Raw genomic sequence first — 27,660 nt, forward strand, 5'->3', positions numbered from 1 at the left:
CGAACTGCAGCGCACTCCCTGTGGCAGTGGTCGGCTGGTGGGAGCGTTACTGCAATCGGCGGTAAGTCAACCCGCTCTCAGCGCGACCCGCCCAGGTTGTAGTGCACCTGATAGGCTGTGTCCTGGAAAAGCCTGCCGGGGGACTGCGAGGCCCAGAAACCACCGCACCTTGCAGCTGGCGCCTCTTCCGCCGGCGGCCACGCCCATCTAATTGGCCCGTTTCAATATAACTTTTCGCGACACCCGCTGCGCGGGTGCCGCTCACTGACCTGTTCCTGTGATCACCTGAGGATTTGCCCTTTGCCCACGAACTGCAGCGCACTCCCTGTGGCAGTGGTCGGCTGGTGGGAGCGTTACTGCAATCGGCGGTAAGTCAACCCGCTCTCAGCGCGACCCGCCCAGGTTGTAGTGCACCTGATAGGCTGTGTCCTGGAAAAGCCTACCGGGGGACTGCGAGGCCCAGAAACCACCGCACCTTGCAGCTGGCGCCTCTTCCCCCGGCGGCCACGCCCATCTAATTGGCCCGTTTCAATATAACTTTTCGCGACACCCGCTGCGCGGGTGCCGCTCACTGACCTGTTCCTGTGATCACCTGAGGATTTGCCCTTTGCCCACGAACTGCAGCGCACTCCCTGTGGCAGTGGTCGGCTGGTGGGAGCGTTACTGCAATCGGCGGTAAGTCAACCCGCTCTCAGCGCGACCCGCCCAGGTTGTAGTGCACCTGATAGGCTGTGTCCTGGAAAAGCCTACCGGGGGACTGCGAGGCCCAGAAACCACCGCACCTTGCAGCTGGCGCCTCTTCCCCCGGCGGCCACGCCCATCTAATTGGCCCGTTTCAATATAACTTTTCGCGACACCCGCTGCGCGGGTGCCGCTCACTGACCTGTTCCTGTGATCACCTGAGGATTTGCCCTTTGCCCACGAACTGCAGAGCACTCCCTGTGGCAGTGGTCGGCTGGTGGGAGCGTTACTGCAATCGGCGGTAAGTCAACCCGCTCTCAGCGCGACCCGCCCAGGTTGTAGTGCACCTGATAGGCTGTGTCCTGGAAAAGCCTACCGGGGGACTGCGAGGCCCAGAAACCACCGCACCTTGCAGCTGGCGCCTCTTCCCCCGGCGGCCACGCCCTTTAACTCTCCCATTTAAGCAGCCAACCTCCATCGCGACGCGGGTCGCGCGCGGGTCGCAGCCCGGGACGAAGACCGGGCAAAGAGCGGGCCGTTTTAGGCCGTTCGAGGACGCAAGAGACTGGACTGGGCCACCTGTCTGATATTTCCATCTGGATATTCCCCATTTCTTTTGCTAGTAACCTCACCCGATTCACAGCTTAACAAGAATAATAATGGTTCTCACAAGAGGATCCAAAACTAAAACTAAAGCCCCTAGCTCAGTTGGTAAACTGCTTGGCCCTATGGACGACTTCCTAACGAAGGCTAACACATTCATAGATCAAAGCATTTCAATGATGGAAGAAAGGGTCTCCTTGGATCTGGCATTCGCCAAAAGATCCTCATTAGGTATCCTGGCGGAAGCCAGATCCCCAGCCATAGGAGCGTCAAATGCTGAGGTAGCCCCAATACGAGAGAGACGCAGCTTGCCAAACACAGTAGATTTATCAGTATCCCAGCTCGCGGACTCACAGCTTAGCTTCGATCTAGAAAAAACACCGGATCTACGCCCGATAACATCTCCACAAATTTCCTCCACAGACAAAAGAATAGAAAGGGGTAGGAGGGAGGGAGCCATTAGCAAGAAAAGGGTGCCCACTAACTCTACCACACTAAATAACCCGACACAGCCACCTAGCATCCTGCAAGATCGAGAAGATAAATTAGTGCAAATAGAGATTCTAGCGTCAGTTCATCAATCAGAGAAGGAAACATCGATCCCGAGAGTCATGGACCCTCCCTCTCTCACACAAGCCCAAGTGGACTTGAGTGATATGGAGGCCCAGGAACTAACACTGACCAATATAGCCAGCATATTTAAACAAGCATTACAACCCCTAGAACAGCGATTGGTACTCTTGGAGTCACAAATTTCAAAACTTCTAAAAACCCAACACTCAACCCTCCTACCATGCCCACAAAAAGCAGGAGGAACCAATACTAAAAAATCAACTATTACTAAAACTATCAACGCTAATCCACCCTCGCTCAATCTTCAACAAAAGACGCTTCGGATAACAACACCCAATGTGCTCACTAATAATAACACACCAAATTCAGCGAAAACATCAAAAACTGCTACTGCTCTGAGCACCACTAATAACTCACAACAGACAATCATACTAACCTCCCCAGGTGCGGCACTTACATCTGCCCCCACTCCAGTCGCTCCTAATAGTTCTGCTAATAAAACCCTTGGCAAAACCGCAAATAAATCAACAACTAAAACACCAGTCCCTCAGGCCCCAGCCCCAAAAACCCCCTCGGATAGGCCCAAGAGAAATACTGCAAAGAATTTTGGTCACCTAAGACTCCCAGCAGATTTCCCTCCTGAGGCCTCACCGTACGTGGTGGTCATGGCTGGCGTCCCCGAATTGACCGATCTTACTTCGGAACCCGTTTGGTCCTTAAAAAATAAGGCCCAGCACTGGCTCCAGACCAACCGCCCGATTCCATCCACCTGGCGTGGAAGGATTAGATCCGTAGCCAGAGTACCATGGGTGGGTAGCACCAGAAAGACGATTCCCGGAGACTGTATAACGATTACTTTCGAGGACCCACGCATAGCGGACTACGTCTGCGCATGGGAAGATATTGCCTCAAATGGAGGTATTAAGATCAAGTCACTCTCCTTTTTCTATCCCTCTAGGCAAGTGGACGGATTTATCCAGGAGCAGGAGCCACCCTGGTCCGTTCCATTCCCCAGGCAGGACGACTTACCAAATTCTAGATACCATGGCCCCCCTAACATTTATGAGCCAGACTTTTCCTGGCACACAGTAAGACAACGCCACCAGGGCGGACGATGGGAAGATAGAAGACCCCATACGCAATGGCCGCTATCCAGAGATCAATCCCGGTGGGACCCATGGCATAACATCCCATTATATAACAGGTACAGTGGCCTAGAAATGGTCGACTGACCACTAATAGAAACCCTACCCAATGAGCATCACGTTTCCTCTTCTTCACAGACCTCGATTACCCCCTCAGGTTTTAGAAATACGGAACCCATAACCCCAACAGAACAACTAAATGACGACCTCTTTCCAATTACAATACTCTATTGGAACACCGCAGGCCTTCGAAGTAAAATCGAGGATGGATCTGCGCAAAAGTTCCTAAAACCATATCAAATAATATGTCTCCAAGAGACATGGTTATTAGAAGAACTACATCTACAAGGCTATAAAACCCACTTTGTACCAGCATTAACCAGCCTAATGGGAAGACCGAAAGGAGGGTTAATAATCTATATTGCAAACACCCTATCACTTAACAAAGTGGTCACACTCTCCCAGGACGCTAACCATCAAATTCTCTCATTAACCCTTGAGAATAAAGAAACAATCATTTTGACTAATGTATATAATAATCTCTCGGAAGAAAACTTCATAACTATCCTCACAAGCCTACATGATAAATTAAAACAATTTTACCACTGGAGATCTGGCAAAGAGGCAACCCACTTAATTTGGGGAGGAGATTTCAACCTCCATCCCTGTACAATGACTAACCCCCTGTGTTGTGGGATAGTGGATGAATTCGGCGCCCCATTGGCGCACTTTGCACACAACAAATTGGGAAACTCCATTAACGCTGTCCTTTCGGATTTGGATCTGCATATTGTTAACCATCATGATGCAGACCCTAACAAATTCAGTCCGACTTACGTGGGCAGAGGCCATCAAACTACAGTAGATTTTATATTCCTTTCCCCAAGCCTGATGAACAAAGTTAAGGATTTCGGGGTCATTGCTAATCCTCTCAGTGATCACTCAGCCTTAACGATCAAGTTATATATGCCATCTAGCTCCTCCCATAAATTAGATATAGCGACCACCCTCACACAGAATAAAATTGAGGTCGGTAAACATAATGGATTCACAATTAAATGGGCAAAAATTAATCCTACTGATATAACAAAAAAATTAATAACTCGGACCTATCCAAATATTGTAAAATGCCTAGACCTTGCATCAAGTCACAAGGAAGTCCTAATAAACTTTAAACTAATCTTAGATTCTACAAAGGACCTACTTACTTCAAAACCCAAACCAAACCGTTCCACAAAACAGAAATGGTTTAATCATAATTGTACAGCTGCATTAACAAAACTGAAATCAGCACTCCACAACAAACCGCGAAACGCAGCCCAGATCCAACTTTTAAGGCGCCAATATATAGGGGAACGAAAACTGAGAACTGCCCAACTTAAGCAAAAACTTTGGGACGACCTCCATAAAGGTGCAGTCTCAAAAAATAGTGAGCTTTTTTGGCGCACAGTTAGAACTCCATATCTCTCAGAAACTGGTATCCCAAAAATAGAAGTCGCCATTGATGAAAACACATGGGTTACTCACTTCGCAGAGATCTTCAAAAATACTTCACCAACAGACCCATCACCCCTAAAGGCCCAGTACCCCATTCTGGTTCCTTTTGACATCCCAGATCTCTTGGAGGCTTTGCAGAACAGTAAACCAGGCAAGGCACCAGGTCCCGATGGGGTCCCAGTGGACTTCTTCAAAAGCAATCTAGATCTCTGGGCCCCCATTCTAACGAGAGTCTGTACAGCGGCCGCAAATGAGGGAATCCTAAGCTCATGGACTAAATCAATAATGGTCCCCATTTTCAAAAAGGGGGACCGCCAAGATGCAAAATGTTACCGGCCAATCTCACTGCTGGATTCGCTTGGGAAAGTAGTGGGGAGAGTCATTCTAGAGCGTCTGCAGCAGTGGAGTGAGGACCAAGGCATTATCTCTGACATCCAATTCGGCTTTCGCGAGGGCTTTGGCACACTAGAGCAGGTTCTTAACCTTACCCTAATAATGGGCAAATACACCCAGGCCATCCCAACTAAGATCTACATGGTCTTTGTCGACCTATCCGCAGCTTTTGACTGCGTCTCGCACGCAAAGCTGTGGAAGGTCCTAGCCCAATTGGGAGTAGATCTTCCCCTTTTGGACTTCCTAAGAGAGCTCTATACCGGGGCATCGGCCAGAGTGCGTTTTGGCCTAAACGGAGAGCTGACGTCTCTGTTTAGTGTAGGGCGTGGAGTCAGGCAGGGATGCGTCCTGGCCCCCTTCCTCTTCTCACTCTATACCAATGGTCTGGAGGGGGAGATGTTGAGGGGGGCTCAGGACCTCCCACGCATAAACCGACGCCTGATTCCAGCCCTGCTCTACGCGGATGACGCTGTTATCCTTGCGCGAACTCCTCGTGAACTCCAGAAATCAGTGAGTAGGTACACGACCTTCATGGGCAATTTAGATCTAATGGTGAACGTGAAGAAAACGTTTGTAATGACGGCTGGTAGGGGTCAGAAAAGAATAAAACCCATACAGCTCAATAACCAAAAGCTTGAAGCAACCCCTCAATATCCCTATTTGGGGGTTATGATAGACGACCAATTAACTTGGAAGCCAGCAGTGAACACAAGGGCACATTTATTTAAGAGATCAATTGCCGCCCTAACAACCTTTTCCCAGAGACTAGGTAAAAGGCCACCAGTGGAGCTACTAAAGATTTATAATGCTAAATGCCAGGCAATCGCAACATATGGCGCGGGAGTTTGGGGCTACACTGATACCAGCTCTATCCAGAAGGCAGAAAATGCCTTTTTGAGATTTCTATTAGCCACTCCCAAAGGTACCTCAATTTATGCAATGCACTTAGAACTAGGCATACCCTACATAGAGGACCTAATTAAAATAGAACCACTGATGTTGTGGCGCCGTATCTGGAAATCAGATAAAAACGCACTGACTCAATCCATCATTGCCGATTCAATGAACCTGGACAATTCCTTAAAAATAAAGTGGCTCTTATATGTTAGAAATTTTTTTAATGACCTAGGTTCTAAGAACTATTACCTGGATCCAGTATCCATAACAGACATTTCTAAAAAAGATCTTAAACAGAAAGCATTAAGACATCTGGAATCCTTAAGACTTGCATCCAACTCATCAAAAACGGCAGTTATACATGCGAACATGATTCAACTAGCCTATGACATTCACCCGTACTTGGCACTCCAAACATCAACTTACGAAAGAATGTTAATTACAAGATTCAGGCTAAACACCTTTTTTAGAATGGTTACCTTTCCGTTACAAAACTGTTGGAATGCCACACTCCCGCCTTGCCCATGTGATGGCTTATCAACACAGTCTAACCTGCATGTGATTCTGCTTTGTAAATTCCATCAAGCCCACAGAAAGACCTGGCTACTACCGATATTAAGAACTTGGGGGTTGAGACAATGCAGACCCGCCCTCTTAAGACTCCAAATGCTGGAGACGGAAAATGTCTGTTATTTTGTTAGTAATTTTTTTAAATGTATCATGAAACATAGAAAGAATCTCTAAAAATCCTCATCAAGCCCACTTTGAGCGGTTTCCTGCATATTTTGATTAACTCCTTTTTATCTGTGAAATGAATTTTATATGAAATGCTATGCAATGTGTGTATTTTTTTAATATGCAATTTCGTAATGTACGATATTACTTGTCTCTTTTATGGTTTTTCCATTGTGAATAAGCCGAATAAAGATCTTTATTATTATTATTATAATTAAAAAACAGGGGGTGGTGATGGACAGAGTTTCTGAATTAAGCAGAATACTCTCACCCAGTCAAGGGATCAGGGCTTAATCCAACACCGTTTTTTAGCTCAATGCACCATCCCAGCTCAGAACCTGGCTATATGCAAATTAGTCTGTCCCTGGCCCAATGTATCATGGGAACAGGGCAAACCAAACTACCAAGCCAATTCTTTAACTGGGAAGGAAACAAGCTACCGGGGACCGGTTTCTGGCATTTCAGCCGTCTTCGGCCCGGCTTGCTTGAATCCTGATGGTGCAATGAGCAAGGGACTCGCGTCTGAGTATACCCTTCCACGCTTATGGTGGACAAAATAATTAAACAACAGGGGGTGGTGATGGACAGAGTTTCTGAATTAAGCAGAATACTCTCACCTAGTCAAGAGATCAGGGCTTAATCCAACACCGTTTTTTAGCTGACTGCACCATCCCAGCTCAGAACCTGGCTGTATGCAAATTAGTCTGTCCCTGGCCCAGTGTATCATGGGAACAGGGCAAACCAAACTACCAAGCCAATTCTTTAGGCTTTAGGGCAGGACTTTGTTCCTTGTAGTACCTTGCAGGCTTTCCAGAAATCTCGCTCAAATATATTTTAATATACCCTGGATTTGTAATCCCAAATGAAAACATTATCTTAATAAATATAAAGACAGAAGTGTCACATGAGCCTTGCTGTAATAACAAGGGGTTTCACGGCTCAAATGGCAGTCTGCGTCGTCCGCCGCCGGCGGCGGAGGAGGGGGCGGGGAGCTGTGACGTCAGCCTCGTTCTCGGTGTCCACGCGCTGGAAGGTGGACATAATTCACGGTGACGCGGGGCTCTCCCTCGGGCGGAGCCTACAGAACACCGGACTGGAGGTAAGTGGGACGGGGGGCGGTGCGCTTGTGTGTGCGAGCATGTGTGTGTGTGCGACGGGGGAGCGTGTGTGTGTGTGCGCGCGACGGGGGTCTCTGTATGTGTGCGTGCGTGTATGTGCGCTCGTGTGTGTGTCTGTGTGTGCGCATGCGTGCAGGGGGAAGTGTGCCTGTGTATGTATGCGCTTCCCAGGAGACAGCCACGGCGAGCGCATTCGCGCGCGCGTGGCCTGCGCCGATCGCCTTTTGCGAGATGAGCGCGGCCAGGTGCTGTCTCCTGGGAAGCAGAGTCAGTAACAATAGGTCTCGCCGAAGACAGCGCTTACGCGCTGTATCGCTACGAGACCTAAAAAGGAAATTTGTATATAAGATAGGCTCTCATAAAATAGGCCAGGTCCAGTCTTTTTCCTATTTAGGCGTGTTATTTGATGAGCAATTAGACTTCAAATCCCTGATGGAAAAACATGCAGCTAAATTGGTGGCGTCATCAGGGGCCATAATGGGCTATGGGAGAAGACTGGGCAGATGGTCGCCGGGGCAAGTGGTCAACTTGTATAGGTCAATATGTTGCGCTAAAGCAGCCTACGGGTCAGGAGTGTGTGGTTTTACAAACAAACATTTGCACCAGATTCAGGTGGAGGAAAAAAGGTTTTTTAAAAGGATTTTGAAAGTGCCACAGAGTACTCCATCTTATATTACACATGAAGAACTGGGAGAGCCCTACATCGAAGACCGAATAAAGATTAGGCCGCTTTTGGCTTGGATTAAAATCTGGACTAACCCAGAGGCGGGCCTCAGCAGGCAAATTATCAAGACTGCCTGAACCGTGACAGAGGGGGTCACATCCCCTGGATGAAGTATGTAAAAGAGTCCTTGGAGGCAATCGGCTGTAAAAACTTCTTCACTGCACCGGAAACCTTAAATACCCAGAATAAGACAATGGTCAAAAAACTTTTCACTGAATGGACACTTACGAATAGGGCTGTCGCTGAAAAGCGTAAACCTACAGTCCTGTCCTATAGCTCATTGAAAAAGACATATGGAATGGAACCATACCTCGCTGTGATGTACAAGGCACAGGATAGATTTTATATGACTCGTTTCAGACTTAATATGCTACATCATCTACTCTCTGTCCCCTCTGGTTTTACCCTATCATTGGAGTTGAAGGGTACCTGCGGCTGCAACGGTAGGTCTCCGCAGGATACCCTTCACTTTGTACTGCTATGCCCTTTTTACTCAGTCCCCAGACGTACGTTTTTAGTAGGGATTCTGAAAGAAGCCAAATTTAGACAGGCGAAAGCAGCCCTAATGTTTTTGCAGGAAGCTCCAGACGCTCATACACTGTTCTCCATAATAAGTTTTATCAAGGTGGCAATGAGGAACTCAAGAGAAGCAATTGATTGTAATGACCCATAACCAGAGACTTATTTCAGAAACCCTTTTGAAATGAATGCAACGCCTTTTTAGCTTTTTAACTATTTTAATGTGTTTTTTAAATATTTTTAAATGCAATTGCTTATGTACTTTTATGGTGTCTTTTTAAGTGCCGAATAAAGAATTTAAATTGAATTGAAATAATGAAAATGCTAATGTTATATTATTTTAATTTGATATCGCACAAGAATTACCCCTAAGCAGAAACTACTTTAAGGAGAAATTTAGGATTAGTTGTAGTACCACTCGATCTTTGTGAAGTTGAAAGAAAGGCTCTTGTATAGTTAATGCCTGAAGTTCATCAACTCTCCTTAGTGAGGTTATCGTTATGGGGAAAGTAACTTTCCATGATAGGAATTGTAACTCACATTTGTGCATTGGTTCAAAAGGCGGGCCCATTAGCCTTGTAAGGACTATGTTTAAGTTCCACTCAGGTGCAGGGGGAATACTTGGCAGTATAACCCTTTTTAATCCTTCCATGAAGACTTTAATCACTGGTACTCTGAAGAGAGATATGTGTTGTCTATTTTGCAAGTGTGCAGCTACGGCTCCCAGGTGTAAACAAATGGACGTGTAAGTGAATCCACATTGCTGTAAATGCAACAGATAACAAATGATGTTCTGCACAAACGCATCAAGATGATTGATATTGTTGTTGTTACAATAGGCAACAAAATGTTTCCATTTGCAGCATAACATGCTCTAGTAGTCGGCTTTCTAGCTTCCTTGGGAATATTCATACAGTCTGATGGTAGTTGTAAATAACCAAACTCTATGACTTCAGGAGCCAAATCGCTAGGTTGAGTTCTCTGGGAATTGGATGTCTGATTTCTCCATAGCTCTGAGTGAGGAGACAAGATGTGAGATGTAGCTTTTGATGTGGAACCACTGAGAGTTCTAAGGATGAGAGTACCAAGGTTGACGAGAACATGTGGGGGCTATTAAGATCAATGAGGGACATTTGTCTGAGCTTCCGAAATATAAATGGAATTAGCAGGAGAGGCGGAAAAGCGTAAGCAAATGTCCCTGACCAAATCGTCCATAGGGCATTGCCCTTGGATGCTGGGTGTGGGAACCTGGATGCAGAGTTTGGGCATTTTGCGTTGTGCACTGTGGCAAACAGATCTATCTGTGGAAAACCTCATTTTTGAATGTAGGGAAGAAGAACTTGGGGATGAATTTCCCACTTGTGGACTTGCTGCATGTGTCTGCTGAGCAGGTCTGCAATCTGATGGTCTTCTCCTGGGAGGTGTTCTGCTAGGAGATAGATTTTCTGGTGAATCGCCCAATCCCAAATGCTTTGTGCAAGGCACGACAGCTGGAAAGAGTGAGTCCTTCCATGTTTCTGTAGGTAGTACATTTCTGTCATGTTGTCAGTGTGAACTAAGACTGTCTTGTCTACAAGTTGGGTGAGAAAAGCTGAGGAACACTGCTAGAAGTTCCAGGTAGTTGATGTGGAAACGTTTGTGCTTGTCCGACGGCAGCCCCTGGACTTTGTAATGTTGAAGATGGGCACCCCAACCGGTTAACGATGTATCTGTGGGTCTATGAAAGGCTGCCCTTTTGCTAAGTTTTGAGGGTTCCACCACTGCAGCGAGCGATGGTTGCGGCGGTCTACGAACACTAGATCGGTTAATAGACCCTGGGCCAGATGTACGACCCTTTCATTTTGCGCCTCGCAATTTGCGACTCATTGTGAGTCACAAATTGTGAGGCGCTAAATGAAGTGTACAGTAGTTGTTATTACACTGATTTGCAATTCCCAATGGGCTCGCAAATTGTGAGGCTCATTAATATTAATACTATTACTGCTAATATCGCCTGAGGCTTGAGCCGGGCGGTCATTCTTTCTCTCTTGCTATCTTTTTAAAATACATTTGTTCATTGCTTTTTACTTGCCCTTTGTGTCCTCTCCCCCCTGCACCAGCGCGCTGATTTAGCGCGACGCTGTGGTGTTTCGGCCGATTTTCGGGCAGAAACATTATTTTAAAACTCTGACCTTCTAAATTGACTGGGTGCACTCTTCCTACAGAGCGCTGCCTCCTCCAGACACTACAGCCGATTTCAGGGCTGTTTTTTACCTGCTGGCAAGGGTAGAACTATTGCGGCGGCCATCTTAGGTAGGGCGAGCCTTCCTTAGGGGCGAGAGTCACCGCTATAAAGAGGAAAGAAGGACTTTGGCTTACCATTACTGCTAATATCGCCTGAGGCTTGAGCCGGGCGGTCATTCTTTCTCTCTTGCTATCTTTTTAAAATACATTTGTTCATTGCTTTTTACTTGCCCTTTGTGTCCTCTCCCCCCTGCACCAGCGCGCTGATTTAGCGCGACGCTGTGGTGTTTCGGCCGATTTTCGGGCAGAAACATTATTTTAAAACTCTGACCTTCTAAATTGACTGGGTGCACTCTTCCTACAGAGCGCTGCCTCCTCCAGACACTACAGCCGATTTCAGGGCTGTTTTTTACCTGCTGGCAAGGGTAGAAGTATTGCGGCGGCCATCTTAGGTAGGGCGAGCCTTCCTTAGGGGCGAGAGTCACCGCTATAAAGAGGAAAGAAGGACTTTGGCTTACCATTACTGCTAATATCGCCTGAGGCTTGAGCCGGGCGGTCATTCTTTCTCTCTTGCTATCTTTTTAAAATACATTTGTTCATTGCTTTTTACTTGCCCTTTGTGTCCTCTCCCCCCTGCACCAGCGCGCTGATTTAGCGCGACGCTGTGGTGTTTCGGCCGATTTTCGGGCAGAAACATTATTTTAAAACTCTGACCTTCTAAATTGACTGGGTGCACTCTTCCTACAGAGCGCTGCCTCCTCCAGACACTACAGCCGATTTCAGGGCTGTTTTTTACCTGCTGGCAAGGGTAGAAGTATTGCGGCGGCCATCTTAGGTAGGGCGAGCCTTCCTTAGGGGCGAGAGTCACCGCTATAAAAATAGACAGCCATGACTCCGCGCAGCGGACGCGATCAGCGGACGCGCCGGACTCGCGCCGGAGTCAAGCCAGAGTCCTGCCCGTCTGCGCCCGTCCGCGCACGGGCCGGGCAAAGGGCTAAGGACTCTGCTGGGATCAGTAAAGACACTTACAGCAGGCAACAACTATTAACCCTACAACCAGACCACGACTGTGACTACCACAACCTAGACCCTTCGGACTGGATAGGTCCGGTGAGCTGTCATAAATGCCATGTCGCATTTTCATGGTCTCAGGTATCCGCCCTTGCAACACATACCCCCCCCCACCCATTTCTTAAAAGCGGGCTTAATAAACGCTCGATCTTTACCAAGACACGCCCAGCACATATATGACCTCCTCATAGACGACAACCTAGATTGTCTTTTTATTACAGAGACTTGGCTCAAACCCTGGTGCACTCCTGATCTGGTACAGGCCCTACCTTTAGGGTATGGTATCCAGAGGGTTGACAGAGGCAACGAGCAACGGGGAGGGGGAGTGGCTATCATACACAGAGATATCTTTGGGTGTGTCATGACGGAACTCCATGATTCAAAAGGGGCGGAAGGGATGGCCTTTAGTATTAAAATTCATGACAACTTCTCTTTCTCTGGGGCATTAATTTATCGCCCTCCCGGCACTAGCACTGACCTTTTAGGAAGTGTGGGAGAAGCACTAAGCCCACTGATACTCAGATATTCAAACTTCACCTTGTTGGGGGATGTGAATATTCATCTTGAGTCTATAATTGAGGCACCTACTGCCTCCTTCAGAGAAACCTTGGAAGTATTGGGTCTTAAAATATGTGATACTCCAGCCACTCACGCGGCGGGACACACGATTGATTGTATTGCTACCAACTTAGACACCTTAACAATAGACCAGCTGAAACCCCAAATATGGACTGATCATGTATTAATGCCTTTTTCGATTACACCAGAGACTAATGCCAACAAAAAGAATACTTGCAAAAGCAACCAGGCCAGACACGAGGATTGGAAGGCCACCATGAAGCATCCAGAATTAATACCAATAGCCAGAGAGTGTAGAACTAAGTTACCCGGACCCCCAAACCTAAATACCTTTAGGGAATGGATGACAGAACTAAAAAATATGACCGGACAGGGAAGACGTAAGCTCAAACCCGGGAATAAGAAGAGATCTGCCCCTTGGTTTGACCTAGAGCTCAAAAATAAACAGGGGGAACTAAGACGGGCTGAACGTAGATGGCGTAAGAACTACCTCAGCACAGAACGCAGCAAATACAAAAAGACCAAGAAAGCGTATCATGCCTTAATCAAACAGGCAAAAACAAAGTATTTCACGTCAGCCATAGCAACAGCCAACTGTAAACAGAAGGCGATTTTTAATATTGTAAAAGATTTTAGTAAACCCAAATGTCTAACACAGGACATCCCCCCCTCTCAAATGCTTTGCAACTCCATCGCAGACTTTTTTGAGGAAAAGGTTAAGGGTCTGACGAAAGACTTTGAGGCTCCCAGCTTTGATCAAATATGTGAGGACGAAACTACTAGGCTGGAAGTCACCCAGCTTACAGCTTTCCGCACAATCAGCCTGGAAGAGACAAAAAAGGCCATCCTGGCAACCAAATCAGGATCACCATTTGATCCATGTCCTATAGCACTCCTACATCTTATTGCGGATATTGTCAACCCGGACATAAATGTTATCGTTAACAACTCTCTGTCCACCGCCTATGTCCCCCCCGAGTGGAAATTGGCAGCTGTAAAACCTTTACAAAAAAAACAACTTCCTGACCCCTCCACACTATCCAATCTACGTCCGATCTCATTACTTCCAGCTCTGTGTAAAATCACTGAGTCCACAGTTAACAAACAGCTGACACTTTTCTTGGAAAATAATGAAGTATGGCACCCCAATCAGGCTGGCTTCAGAACTCAGCATTCCACCGAATCGGCTCTCCTGTTCACTACGGAAACTATCCGCTCAGCTCTAGACCAAGGCAAGAAGGCCGTCCTGATACTATTAGATCTGTCGGCGGCCTTCGACACGGTCTCACATGCCATCTTAATAGACCGATTAATAACATCTGGCATTAAAGGTATTGCCTTAGAGTGGATAAAAAACTTTCTTAGTGACAGGAGACAAGTGGTGACTCTGGGGGAATTCCGTTCCTGCGAGAAGCCACTGTCAACGGGAGTACCTCAGGGCTCCAGTCTGAGTCCGACATTGTTTAATGTTTACACCGCACCCCTGATTCAGCTGATATCGTCCTACGGCATAGATGTAATAGCATATGCGGACGATACCCAACTAATCCTGGTCATGGACAAAGACAACCAGGCCTGGGAGGAAAAGCTTAAGTGCTGCTTAACGGCCACCTTTGAGTGGATGCGGAAAAACCACCTGAAATGTAACACAGGAAAGACCGAGATCATGCCCATAGGCTCAAATAATGATTTCATCCCCAGACTGTGGTGGCCTGAGAAGGCAGAAATTCCACCCCACACTACCTCCTCGGCTCGCAACCTTGGGGTACAGTTTGACGCCGATCTATCCTTCAAACATCAAGCGTCAAAAGTGGCAGGCACTTGTTTCGGGGTAATAAAAATGCTTAGAAAGTTCTTCGACTTGCTGCCCCTCGAAGCAAGGAAAACTGTTACGATTGCATTAGTCACCTCCCGCATTGACTATTGCAATAGCCTGTATGCTGGCACCAATAAGATGGTTACTCATAAACTCCAGATGGTGCAGCATGCAGCTGCAAGGCTGGTTCTGAAATGGCCAAGAAGATCCTCAGCAACCAAAGCCCTCAATGCACTACACTGGCTGCCTATAACTAAAAGGGTCCTCCACAAAGTTTTAACTATCACTTTTCGCGCTGTGCATAATTCAGGCCCCACTTACCTAAGAAATAAATTTGTAAAATACTGTCCAAATCGCGCACTAAGATCCTCCAATGCCAATCTTTTGACCATCCCTAGATTCAGACTCAAAACCCGCGGGGGCAAATCCCTAGCGGTGTTGGGGGCCAAAGCATGGAATGCCCTACCCCCTCTATTAAGAGCACTGGACAAGGAGTCTGAGTTCCGCAAGCAATTGAAAACCTGGATTTACAATCTTCCAGACCCAATGGCCAGAGCGCTAGTGTGATCCCGGCTATGGTCTCCTTAGCAGTAAGGCAACTTTTTCATCTGGTTGTCCTCATATTGGCGCCGAGATGCTCCTTGGAGCGATTGCTAGCGCGTTATAAATGGACTCTACATCTACATCTACATCTACTCGCAATTTACGAGCCCTTTGGGAATGCCAGCCCTACCAGGGATGGTGGCCTGCTGGGCTCAGCAGACCACCATGTCTGGGACTGCTTTTTAATAAAGTAGCTTTTTTTTGTAAATGCAGCCCGTTTTTCTTAAAGGAAAACGGGATGCATTAAAAAAAAAACAATGAAACGTTTTAGTTTCATTCTTTAAGGGAAGGCAGTGGTACCTGGGACCACTGCCGGCCCGTAAAAAATATTTTTAGAGACAGTCACAAAGTGGAAGGGGTCCCCTGGGGTCCCCTTCGAAATTGTGACTGCATTACCACCGTCTTGAAGAGGGTGGTAATTTGCAAGTGTTTTGCGACCGCAATTGTGGTCACAAAACATTCACACATAGCATTGCGAACGCAATTAGGAAGGGAATGCCCCTTTCTAATTGAGACTCTCAATTCCTAAATAGCAAATAAACTGCGACTCGCTATTTTGGAATTGTACATGGCCAACAGCAATTTTGCATGTGCAAATGGGCTTGCAAACCCGTTTGCGCATGCAAAATAACGTCGTACATCTGGCCCCCTGTGATTGATTCCACTGACTCGCTAAACATTGTTGCAGAGGACACATGTGAAGCCTTGCATGAGGTACGATTGCAACGCAGGATGCCATCATTCCCAGCAGATGCATGAAGACTCTGACTGGTAATGATTGGTTGGGTTGAAATTGTAATAGTGTGGCCTGGATATTGTGACTCCTGGCTATATTGGGAGTGGCTAGAGCTTTGAGAGTGTTGATGGAGGCTCCCAGATAAGATTGCACTTGTGCCAGACACAGGTGAGATTTTTGTCCAATTATTGAAAACCCAACTGGTGAATGTAGATGTACTGTTGTCTGATTGTGTAATGTCCTTGGTGAGAGAGAGGATGAGCTGGGTGTCATGGGCATAGGAAAACACGTTATGGGACCTTCCTTTTTTCTCGGCCCCCGCTTCAAATGCAATATTTTAGACCCCGGGATTTCTCCTTCCCACGTAGCTAATTTTTAAACAAGCACAGGACCCCGCGCTTCGTTTTTATGTTTTTTTTACGGCGGATCCATGCACCCAGCGCAAAATTCTCCATTTACAGATGCACGGATCCACTGCGGCCATAGATATATATGTACTTTTGATTGAAATTTTCTCATAAACTACTGAATAGATTTACACCATATAAGCAAAAGGCATGAGTCTGAACCAAGGACTACAACTTTGCCAAATTTGGTGTAATTCCGTTCAACCGTTCGGGCTGTAGCCGCGATGAACGTTACCTATGGAAAATTGCATGGAGAAAACACGTTTTGGGACCCCCCATTTTTCTCAGACCCCGCTTCACGAATCACCCCAAGACTTTCAGGATAGGAGCGTACCAGAGCGCCCCACCAAGTTTGGAAATTTCGCAAAGAATCGTCAACCGGCACCAAAGTTATTCCAAATAGAATGTTGTGGATTTCCTATGGAAAATAGGACCTAACTATAACTACCTACTGGCGACTGCCAGTAGGTAATATATATATATGTATGTATATATATATATATATATATATATATATATATATATATATATATATATATATATATATATATATATATATATATATATATATATATATTTATATATATATTTATATATATATATATATATATATATATTACTCCTAGAAACGCCCGTGCATGAAGACGCCACTCAGCAGCAGTTCTTTCAAACTTGAATTTTAATTAGGCATGCCGGCATTTCACATCCCGGTAAATTTGCAGTGCCCAACGCGTTTCGGAGATGCCTATCTCCTTGTTCACGGGCTTGGAAGCGGTCACATTGCCGGAAAGGGAAACTCCGACATTTTTTCCTTTTTAATGCCCTCCAATGGGCTTCTTTTTGAAAGTTCACAGTTCACTCTCGGTGCAGGTTGGTCTTTGTAGTTCCCTTTATAATTTTTACCCTCCAATGGGTTCGGAAATGTGCCGTGATTTATTCCGTGTTTTTTTAACCCTCCAGTGGGTCTCCAGAATGCTTATGCCGGTTATTTAACGGGGAAACTGTTGCTCCGCATTAGAGGCAGTGGACTGTCCGGTGCCTCTGCGGTCTCCTTCTCTTTTGTGGAGTGGTGCATCCTCCCGGCTCGGACCCGCCGGTAGACATTACTCCTATATACATATATACATTACCAACTGGCGGTCGCCAGTAGGTACGTTATAATTAGAACCTAGTTTCCATAGGCAAAACCTTTTTTCATTTGCGAATAACTTTGGCGTCGTTTGACGAATCTTCCTGAAATTTTCGCAAAAATAAGTCTATCCAGGTCAGCTCCTATCCGAAAAGTTTGGGGGTGATTCGTCAAGCAGGGGCTGAGAAATAAGCGGGGTCCCAAAACACATTTTCTCCATGGTAATTTCCATAGGAAATTTTGCGACAAGCTACAGCCCGAACTGCTGAACGGAATTACCCGAAATTTGGCAAAAAGGTAGAGCTTGGTTCAGAATGCAACCTTTTTTTAAATGGTGTAAATCCGTACAGTAGTTTTTGAGAAAATCAAAAAATAAGAGTAAAAAAATCAATTTCCCATAGGAAAATTTGTGCAAGGCTACAGCCGAAACTACTGAACGGAATTGCCCCAAATTTGGCAAAAAGGTAGTGCTTGGGTCAGAAGGCGACCTTTTTAGGTCTCACCTGAGCCACTGGCAAGACTTTTAGTAAGTGGGCTTCAGAAAATTCTACCACTGTGGCCTAGAGCTTGCGGTTACGCTCTCGGGCGTGCTCTCACGAGCAGAGGAGCTATCTGGCTTTCCTCTCTCCTCATGGGTCATCAGCTTTCAAAATACGAGAGCTTTCTTTCACATTCCTGAAGTTGATAGCTTCCTTTTCATTTGACTATATATCCCTACCTCTCTTCTACCCCTCTACCTCTACTCTACCCCTCTACCTCTACTCTACCTCTCTTCTACCCCTCTACCTCTCTTCTACCCCTCTACTTCTCTTCTACCGCTCTACCTCTCTTCATCCCTCTACCTTTCTTCTATCCCGCTACCTCTCCTCTACACCTCTACCTCTCTTCTACCCTCTACCTCTACTCTACCTCTCTTCTACCTCTCTTCTATCCCCCTACCTCTCTTCTATCCCTCAACCTCTCCTCTACCCCTCTACCTTTCTTCTACTCTTCTATCCCTCTACCTCTCTTCTAGCCCTCTACCTCTCCTCTACTCCTCTACCTCTCCTCTACCGTTCTATCTCTACTCTACCTCTCTTCTACCCCTCTACCTCTCTTCTACCCCTCTAACCCTCTTCTACCCCTCTAACCCTCTTCTACCCCTCTACTCCTCTAATTTCCCTCTTCTAACCCTCTACACCTCTTGTACCCCTCTACTACCCTCTACCATAATACCCCTCTAACCTACTACCCCTCTATTACCCCTCTACCTCCCCTCTACCTCTCTTCTACCCCTCTACCTCTACTCTACCTTTCTTCTACCCCTCTACCTCTCTTCTACCCCTGTACATTTACTCTACCTCTCTTCTACCCCTCAACCTCTCTTCTACCCCTCTACCTCTACTCTACCTCTATTTTACCCCTCTAACTCTCTTCTACCCCTCTACTATACCTCTACCCCTCTTTTATCCTTCTACCCATCTACCCCTCTACCTCTCTTCTACCCCTCTACCTCTACTCTACCTCTCTTCTATCCCTCGACCTCTCTTCTACCCTTCTACCCCACTACACCTCTATCCCTCTTATACCCCTCTACACCGCTACCCTTTGTCTACCCCTCTACTACCCTTCTACTCCCTTCTACCCCTCTTCTACAGCTCTACCCCTCTTCTACCCCTCTACCCCTTTCTACCCCTCTAACCCTCTAATAACCCTCTACCCCTTTTCTACTCTTCTATCCCTCCTCTACCCCTCCTCTACCTCTGCACTACCTCTCCTCTACCCCTCAACCTCTAGTCTACCTCTCTTCTACCCCTCTACCTCTCTCCTACCCTTCTACCCCTCTACCTCTACTCTATCTCTCTTCTAACCCTCTACCCCTCTTCTACCCCTCTACCTCTCTTCTACCCCTCTACCCTTTTTCTACCCCTCTCCTACCCCTCTACCCCTCGTATACCCCTCTACTATACCTCAACCCCTCTACTACCCCTCTACCACTGCTATCCTACCACTCTACCGCTCTACTACTCCTCTTCTACCACTCCATAACCCGCTTCTCCCGTGCATCATAGATCCAAATGCGGTACTTCTATCACAACGTAGGGGGGCCAGAGGTTTGATTAAAGCCACTGACCAAGGTAGGAGACTAAGGTGGGTCAACAAGGACAGTGAGGCATTTTACAGAATCTTACTTACACAGGCCGAGTCCAACGTTTGGAAGTGTTTGGACTTGGAGGTTGAGGGGGCAGACCTGATCAAGGCATTTGAGGGAGCGGCCAAACAAATAGATGGCTTACTTAGGGGCAGGAAGATCAACAAGGAACACAGTGCACCAAGGTGGTTCGATCATGACTGCACCCTCACCTTGTGGGATCTGAAATCGCCTCTGAAATGCGTAACTAGGGACAGAGGGAAGGTTTCAAGCTGCAGGGCTAGGTACAATAAAACACTAAGATGCAGCAGAACCGTATTGCAGAACCAGGTATAGGAAAACTTGAGAGAAGCGGCCGAGACAAAGGGCTTGACTGCTTTTTGGAGAGTTGTTAATGAACCATGCTTTCAGGATTCAAATAAACGCAAGCTGGCCTGCCACATCCTCCCAGAAACCTGGCTTGAGCATTACAAGGGCCTGTATAACCATGGTATCATTGAGAACTGGAAAGTGTGAACCCACCCCAGATTACCTTTTCCTTGGGAGAAATAAAGGCGGGGATTGAGGGACTAACCCGTAATAAGGCGCCAGGACCTGATGGGATTCCACCAGATCTACTCTTAAGCCAGAAAGAACTCTGGGTGCCCATACTCACCAGAGTAATGAATACCGCAGTGCAAACAATGATGCCAATATCCTGGTCTACGGCCACAATAGTCCCCATATTTTAAAAAGGGGACAGAAATAGCCCTCAATGCTATAGGCCTATCTCATTAATTGATGTTACCGTGAAAGTGCTAGGTAGGGCCATTCTTAACCGATTGATTGATTGGGCGGAGTAACATGAGATCATTACGGATACCCAGTATGGGTTTAGGTACCACAGATCAATGCCTTAATTTATATCTCCTGGCAGCCAAGCACACCGTAGCCAGTGAGGGCACGGTGTACATGGCTTTCATGGACCTCACCGCGGCATTTGATCGAGTAAATCGGAAGAAATTGTGGGGACTATTGGGGGCCTTGGGAGTCGACCCTGGTCTGGTAAATATATTACGGACACTGCATCAGAATACTTCTGCCCAGGTCAGATATGATAAGGAGGGAAAAGTCACAGACCACGTCCCATGCTCAAGGGGAGTGAGGCAGGGATGTATTTTGGCCCCCTTCCTCTTTACTTTATATATAAATGGTTTGACCCAGGCGCTGGTAGCTCTAGGGGTGGACTGCCCGCAGATAGGTTGGAGAGGGATACCGGTGTTACTGTATGCAGATGACGCGGTACTCTTGGCCCGCACTGCGCGTGGACTGCAGCGCCTCATAGATGGCTTTGTCCATTTTATGGATAGCTTAGATTTGTCTCCGAACCTCACCAAATCATATGTTATGGAGGTAGGGAAGGACCATACAACAAAACTAAGTATACAATAGGCACACAGGGACTGGAAAAGGTCAAGTCATTTTCATATCAGGGGATCATGTTCGACAGTCGCCATAGTTTTAAAGCCCTTGTGGAGGAGAAATGCAATAAACTAATTAACTCAACAGGGGCAACTATGAATTTTGCAAAAAGGCTAGGCCGATGGTCTCCGGAACAAATCCTGAACCTCTACAGTTCTGTAAGCTGTGCCAAAGTTTTATATGGGAGTGAGGTCTGGGGCTTTATAGACCCGCTTAAGTTACAAATAGAAGGAAACAAATATTTGAGGCGGGTACTGAAAGTCCCACAAAGCATTTCCTCCTACGTGGTTCATGAGGAACTGAGTATAACCCATCTGTGCGATAGGCTGCAATGGAAGCCCCTCGCATGCTGGATTAAGGTATGGACAAACCCAGAGGCGGCGTTAAGTCAACAAATAATATCAGACTGCATTGCACGGGCACGGAGTTACAATATTCCTTGGAGTAGACACATCAAGGAAAACCGGTTAGCCATGGGTTGTGTTGAATATTTTACCTACCCGACCAAATTGCTATCTAAGGATAAGGGCTGTATTAAGTCAGAATTTTTAAACAGAGCCACGTCAAATAGGGAAGCAAGAGAGCTGACTAAGCCATCAGTAAGAACTCATCAGTTAACAAAGTCGTGCCTGGGCGTGGAACCTTATTTGAGTCTTATTTACAATCCTCAAGACAGATTTCTCATGACCCGTTTCAGGCTAGATTTGTTACACCATACTTTGGCGGTTCTAGCAGGGTATACAAAGCATTTGGAGAGTAAGGGCTCCTGTGGCTGCAACCAACGGTCTCCACAGGATACGCTCCATTTGGTCCTACTATGCCCATTTTACGCTTACCCTAGGTGACTATTTTTAAAAGGTATTTTAAGGAAGGCCAAGTTCAAACAAGTTAAGGTGGTCCTACTGTTTCTGTAAATTGTCAGTAGAGCCTTTAACACTTTCCTGTGTAGTATATTTTCTAAGATTAGCGATGAAACTCAGAACCAGTAGAGGGGAGGAATAATGGTCCTGTGTGTTCAATATTTGCTCTGATTTGCACTATACTTTGGATGAAACATTTTTAACCGGGTACCTCCTTGTCATTTCTATAAGATGATCCCCGTGCCAAATCATTTATCTTTTATGTATTGATGTTAAACAGGTTTTTAGTATGGTTTTTATAATGTATGAGATATTGTTTTTTAACACTGTACTTTTATGGTATTCGTTTATGCCAAATAAAGTATATTTTGAATTGACTTGATTTTGTTTTATTTTAACAAATGTACATAGCAGATATTGGTGCTTGCTTGTTTCACAAAAATGATCGGATACCTGCCTCGGAGCGCACTTCTTACAGACGAGTATGGGGGTATCATGTTGCTGCTACAAGGTCCTTACCTGTGTGAGTTATCGGGAACGATGCAGGGGGCAGACCCAAACCAGCCACACATGGAGATCAATGACAAATACTGAAGAATTAACTGAGCTTCCAAGCTGATGACCATTACTTAATTGACCTTGAAAATAAAAGACACGTTTTAGTATCCTGGTGACTCATGACCATAAAAAACAAAGGTTATAAATTCAATATTGTGTCAAATACTTAAAAAATTTAACTGGATGTGCTGAATCGGAAGTTGTCCCAGGTCATGCGTGACACCTTCCACCACTATTGCTTATGGGACTTGTAGTTTTGTTTTTCTCATTAAAAGGATGGGCTCTAACGTCCCAGTTTTCTAAGCGATGTTGGTCAAAATCAGAGGCCTGACGGAGGATGAAGCATGACATGGCCCTGCTTAGCAGTGAGATGAATGACAGTTCCCCAGCCCTTCCAATCTTTGACAGACAGAGGCTCGTTCGCCATTCATATTTTTTTGCAATGACAAAGAAACTTTTATTGTAGCTTCTGTCAACTGAAGAGATAAAACCCCTGGGCATGTTTAATTAACTACTGACAAACATGAAAAATCAAGAACATGAGTTTCTGGAAAACTATCAAGCACCCAATCAGAATCAGCCGCCCTTCACACCCAGGAATTCTTGAGGCTTGGCTTTGGAGAGGATGAATTGCACGTGGTATAAGCAGTGGCGGTTGGTTCATAGGGGCGAATGGGCCGTTGCCCCACTAGCCTCGGGAGTCGGGACGGGGAGGAAGACAAGAGAGACACGTACCACACGCACGCAATGCAGCAGCGTCAAATCAATGAACTGCTCACTGCCCCGTGTGTCACAAATTAAATTCAGTCAGTCTGACTCTGACTGTTTTGTCTTTTTTCGTCAAGGGACGGACGATGACGAGGGCACAGAAGGTCAGAGACCTCCTGCGCATGTGCTGGCCGGGGCGAGGAATATTGCTCACCCTGGAAGCACATGCGGAAAGAGTGATGTCACCATGAAGGGAGTGGCGTAATAAAGGGAAAAAAGGCCTGGTTTCAAATGGGTACAAAAGGGGGTGGTGATGGACGGCGCATCTGAACCAATCAAACACTCACACCCAGTCAACAGATCTGGATTTAATCCATAACTGTTCTTTAGCCCACTCTGCCACCCCAGTTCAGACATGGCCATATGCAAATCTGTCTGACCCTGTGCCTCATGGGAACAGCCCAGCCCGAACTGCCAAGCCATGCCTTCCCTGGACCGGAAACAAGCTTCCTAGGACCGTTTTCTGGCATTTCAGCTGAACAAAGCGGTCCATCACCACCCCCTTTTGTACTGCTTTGTTCGCCATAAGTTGGCAGGGTATGCTCGGACGTGAGTCCCTTGCTCACTATGCCACTGGATTCGAGCAAGCCTGGCTGAAGACGGCTGAAATGACAGAAACCGGTCCTAGGAAGCTTGTATCTGGAGCGGAGACACCCGCGAGCAGCAGGTTACCAGCAGCAGCATGTGCGCATTTCTATTTTGCTGCATTGTTTTCCTGCCCTGAGGAAAGGGATGGCTTACTTCATTTAACTACAGTAGATGCGGCTTCATTTTGCATACGTTATGCCACTTGATTGGTAAAAGAAATAAATGAAATACCGCTATTCCAAATATTGGCAGGTGTAGCTGTGACGTTAAATGGGTGCTGTGTTGATGTATGTGACTGTTTTTGTATCAATACATCTGTCTCCCATTCCATGTTTGCATTGAGTAAAAGACAGCCTGTTTCTGTTTACCAATCTATGTACAAGCATTTGTAATGCAATAGGTCTCGCAATTACACGAGTTTAAGCTATTGGTATTGTAAATGACAATGCCTTTTATTTATGTTTTAAAAACGAATCAAAAATAAAAGGCATTGTTATTTGTAATGTTAATAGCTCAAACTCGTGTAAATGCGAGACCTAGTGCATTGTAAATTGTTGTTTTGTAAAAGCGCCCCATACTGCTCTTTCACTTTAATGGCGACTCACCCCTTTCTTTAGACACGGCTCGTCTAAGAAAAGGGGCCCGGCCAACATTAAAGTTAATGCGCTGCATGGGCGTTTTTACAAACAGGCATTTGCAATGCAATAGGTGTCGCATTTACGAAACTCTGGTAAATACGAGACCTATTGCATTGCAAATGCTAGTTTCAATTTACCATGAGCAATATCGGCCTTTTTAAAACAAACTCTTTTCCATGTGCACCTTTTGCATTTTCGTGCTAAAGCAATACATATATTTTTGATAAAACAAAGAGGGTGGCACATAACTCAGCAGGCCACAGGTTGGTCATTTAGACTCAAATGTGCAAATGGCAGGTCAATACACATGTCCAGCGCTTACAAATCCAAGGGCGTGAACACACATCTTTCTCTGGGTTGGGGCAATGCACCAGTGAGAAAAGACCAGGTAGAATGTACTACTTTTCTCAGTTCTCCCATTAGAATCGAAATAATGTTGATAACTATGCAGTGTAAGCATCTTGTAGAGTTAAGCACCTAAAGGAAATAGGCCCCAGAGCTGTGAACACTTCACAACTAATGTGCTTGCACCATTTGCTTTGTGGAAAGATCGAGCTGTAAGAAATAAGACTAGAATCAGTTCCTATTGTAAACATTTTGTTACATTGAGCAGAAAAAATGAGAAGACCGAATGCACTCAACTATACCTGGAACAAGAAGCCAGGTGCTTTGAAATTCCGTTTGACAGTATCCACTCTTCAAACACCCGCCATGGGGCCCCTGAGGAACTAGAAACTGAGACACCTTGTCCCAGACCCACCTGGACACCCAGGGAGCTGTCAATGGCGCCTGTGCCAAACAACCTATCAGCGCGGGGTAGAGGCTTTGCATTAACTGCGCATGCGCTCAAGACTGACACTGGTGAAGATTCCATATGCTTAACAACTGCGCATACGCTGAGGATAGACAGCGATTGCATAATGATTAACAACTGCGCATGCGCGGAGGACTGATCACAGCTGGCGATTGCTACTGATTAACAACTGCGCATGCGCGGTGTTCTTCTATTTCGTTCCCACTGCGCAGCCCCCGAGCGAGGGTTACTGAGGGTCTTTTGGATGAACCACCTGAGCATGCGCTGAGGACAGACAGTACTGCGAGTGCGGGTTGAAGATTGTCTTTTGATTAACAACTGCGCATGCGCAGAGTATTGACACTACGATCCCACTGCGCAGCACCCGATGGAGGGTTACTGAGGGTCTGTTGGGTGAACCACTGCGCATGCGCGGGGGACAGACGGCGCACTCGGGCCTTATATCAACAGCTGAGCATGCGCGGAGGACAGACGCTGGTCTCGGGCCCTATATCACCAGCTGAGCATGCGCTGAGGACAGACACTGCCCCCTGTACCGGGGCACGAGAAGTCATCGAATGAAGTGCATTGGAAGAAATAAATATCAGAAATTTCTATATTTTGAACAATGAGAACCTCTAAACAAATTTTGAAAATAATGGGAAACAACTGAAATGAAAGGTCACTAACATATTTATTTATTTATTTATTTATGCGATTTTCTATAGCGCGAACTTTACCCGAAGGTGTCAGAGCGCTTTACATAAGCACCAGTTGAAAAACATAAGGACTTAGGATTACATGCGTTACAAAAAGGTTACACACGGAAAAAATTGCAAATGTACAAGATGTAAAGTCACACAAGGAGGAGATACAAGTGGATATACTCTAAGAGTCACATAAGAATGGTAGATAGTATAAAGGTCTACAGCATGTACTAGTGAATAGAGTTATCTCTATATACAGAGGGAAGGGATACGAATGGATATACTCTAAGAGTCACATAGAAATGGAAGAGAGCACAACAGTCTACTGCATATACTAGTGATTAGAGTTATCCCTATATATATATATGTATACACACATAGTAGAATTTCTTAGGCAGAGGTCCCTTAAGTGGGGTCGTAGGGGGGCTTGTGGTCACAACACCAAGGGAGGGTGGGAGGGAATCAAGGGTAAGGAGAGAAGGCAAGGCAGAAAAGGGAAGAAACATTTGAGGAACATCGAGGGGGAAACGAGGGAAAAGGTTAAAAGACGAAGGAATGGAAAGGAAAGACGGCCGAGAACAGCAGCAAAATGGCGGGCAGGACAGAAGGGAAATTAAAGAAATCCATGAGAGTCTGTGGTCCACAAATTCAGTGCCCCAAGTGTTTCCCGTACCGGGGTCTGTAATTATGGCCATCCGACTCTCCGATGCGTCTAATAGGAGTGCCCCTGGCCATTTTGAAGTCAGAATGCTCTTCGTGCGTACAGACTTGCTGACGGGGCGATGGCCAGAGCGATTAGTTTTTTCCAAGGGGTTCCCCATTGTGCTCTCATGGGTGTCTGTGCTCCGCTTAGTCAAATTGGGGGCATTGGGAGTCAGCAAACTTTATTTGTTGTTGGGGAGGTCGTGAGTGGCGGCCATTTTCAAGTCAAGTCAAGTCAAACATTTGTATAGCGCGCTACTCACCGGAGGGTCTCAAGGCGCTTAAGGAAGATGAGTTCACTACTGATCGAACAGCCAGGTTTTGAGTTGCTTTCTGAAGGAGAGGTGGTTCTGTGTGAGACGGAGGTGGGTGGGGAGGGAGTTCCAGGTCTTGGCCGCCAGGTAGGAGAAGGATCTTCCTCCCATGGTGGCTTTCCGGATGCGTGGAATCGTGGCGAGGGCTTGGTTGGACGATCGAAGATGGCGGGTGGGGGTGTAGAAGGTCAGGCGAGTGTTGAGATATCTGGGACCTAGGTCGTGTAGTGCCTTGTGTGCGTGGGTGAGGAGACGGAACGTGATTCTTTTGTTGACTGGGAGCCAGTGCAGGTCTCTCAGGTGACCGGATATATGGTTGTGGCGGGGTATGTCTAGGATGAGTCAAGCGGAGGTGTTCTGAATACGTTGAAGTCTTTTCTGCAATTTGGCTGTGGTTCCGGCGTAAAGGGTATTTCCGTAGTCCAAACGACTGGTGATGAGTGCTTGGTTGACTGTCTTCCTTGTTTCGGTGGGGATCCATCGGAAGATCTTTCGGAGCATGCAAAGGATGTTGAAGCATGATGAGGAGACGGCGTTAATTTGTCTGGTCATCGAGAGGGAGGAGTCTAGGATGAATCCCAAGTTGCGAGCATGGTCAGTTGGTTTTGGTGCATTGCCTAGTGCCGGGGGCCACCATGAGTCGTCCCAGGCAGAGGGAGATGTGCCTAGGATGAGGACTTCCGTCTTGTCA

The 27,660-nt window shown here is 46.4% G+C and overlaps 1 protein-coding gene across 1 annotated transcript in view; it reads right to left on the reverse strand.

Annotated features, from left to right (window-relative positions):
• The window catches only part of LOC144805790 (uncharacterized), a 95,614-nt gene extending 70,378 nt beyond the window's left edge, over positions 1–25,236 (reverse strand). The window contains exons 1-2 of the mRNA XM_078672275.1: positions 25,101–25,236; positions 22,421–22,539 (exon numbers count right to left, since the gene is read on the reverse strand). The gene's annotated coding sequence lies outside the window, so the exon portion shown is untranslated. The remainder of the gene's footprint in view (positions 1–22,420; positions 22,540–25,100) is intronic.
• Positions 25,237–27,660: the final 2,424 nt, after the last annotated feature.

This window comes from Lissotriton helveticus (genome assembly GCF_964261635.1).
Source record: "Lissotriton helveticus chromosome 1_1 unlocalized genomic scaffold, aLisHel1.1 SUPER_1_unloc_25, whole genome shotgun sequence".
NCBI lineage: Eukaryota > Metazoa > Chordata > Amphibia > Caudata > Salamandridae > Lissotriton > Lissotriton helveticus.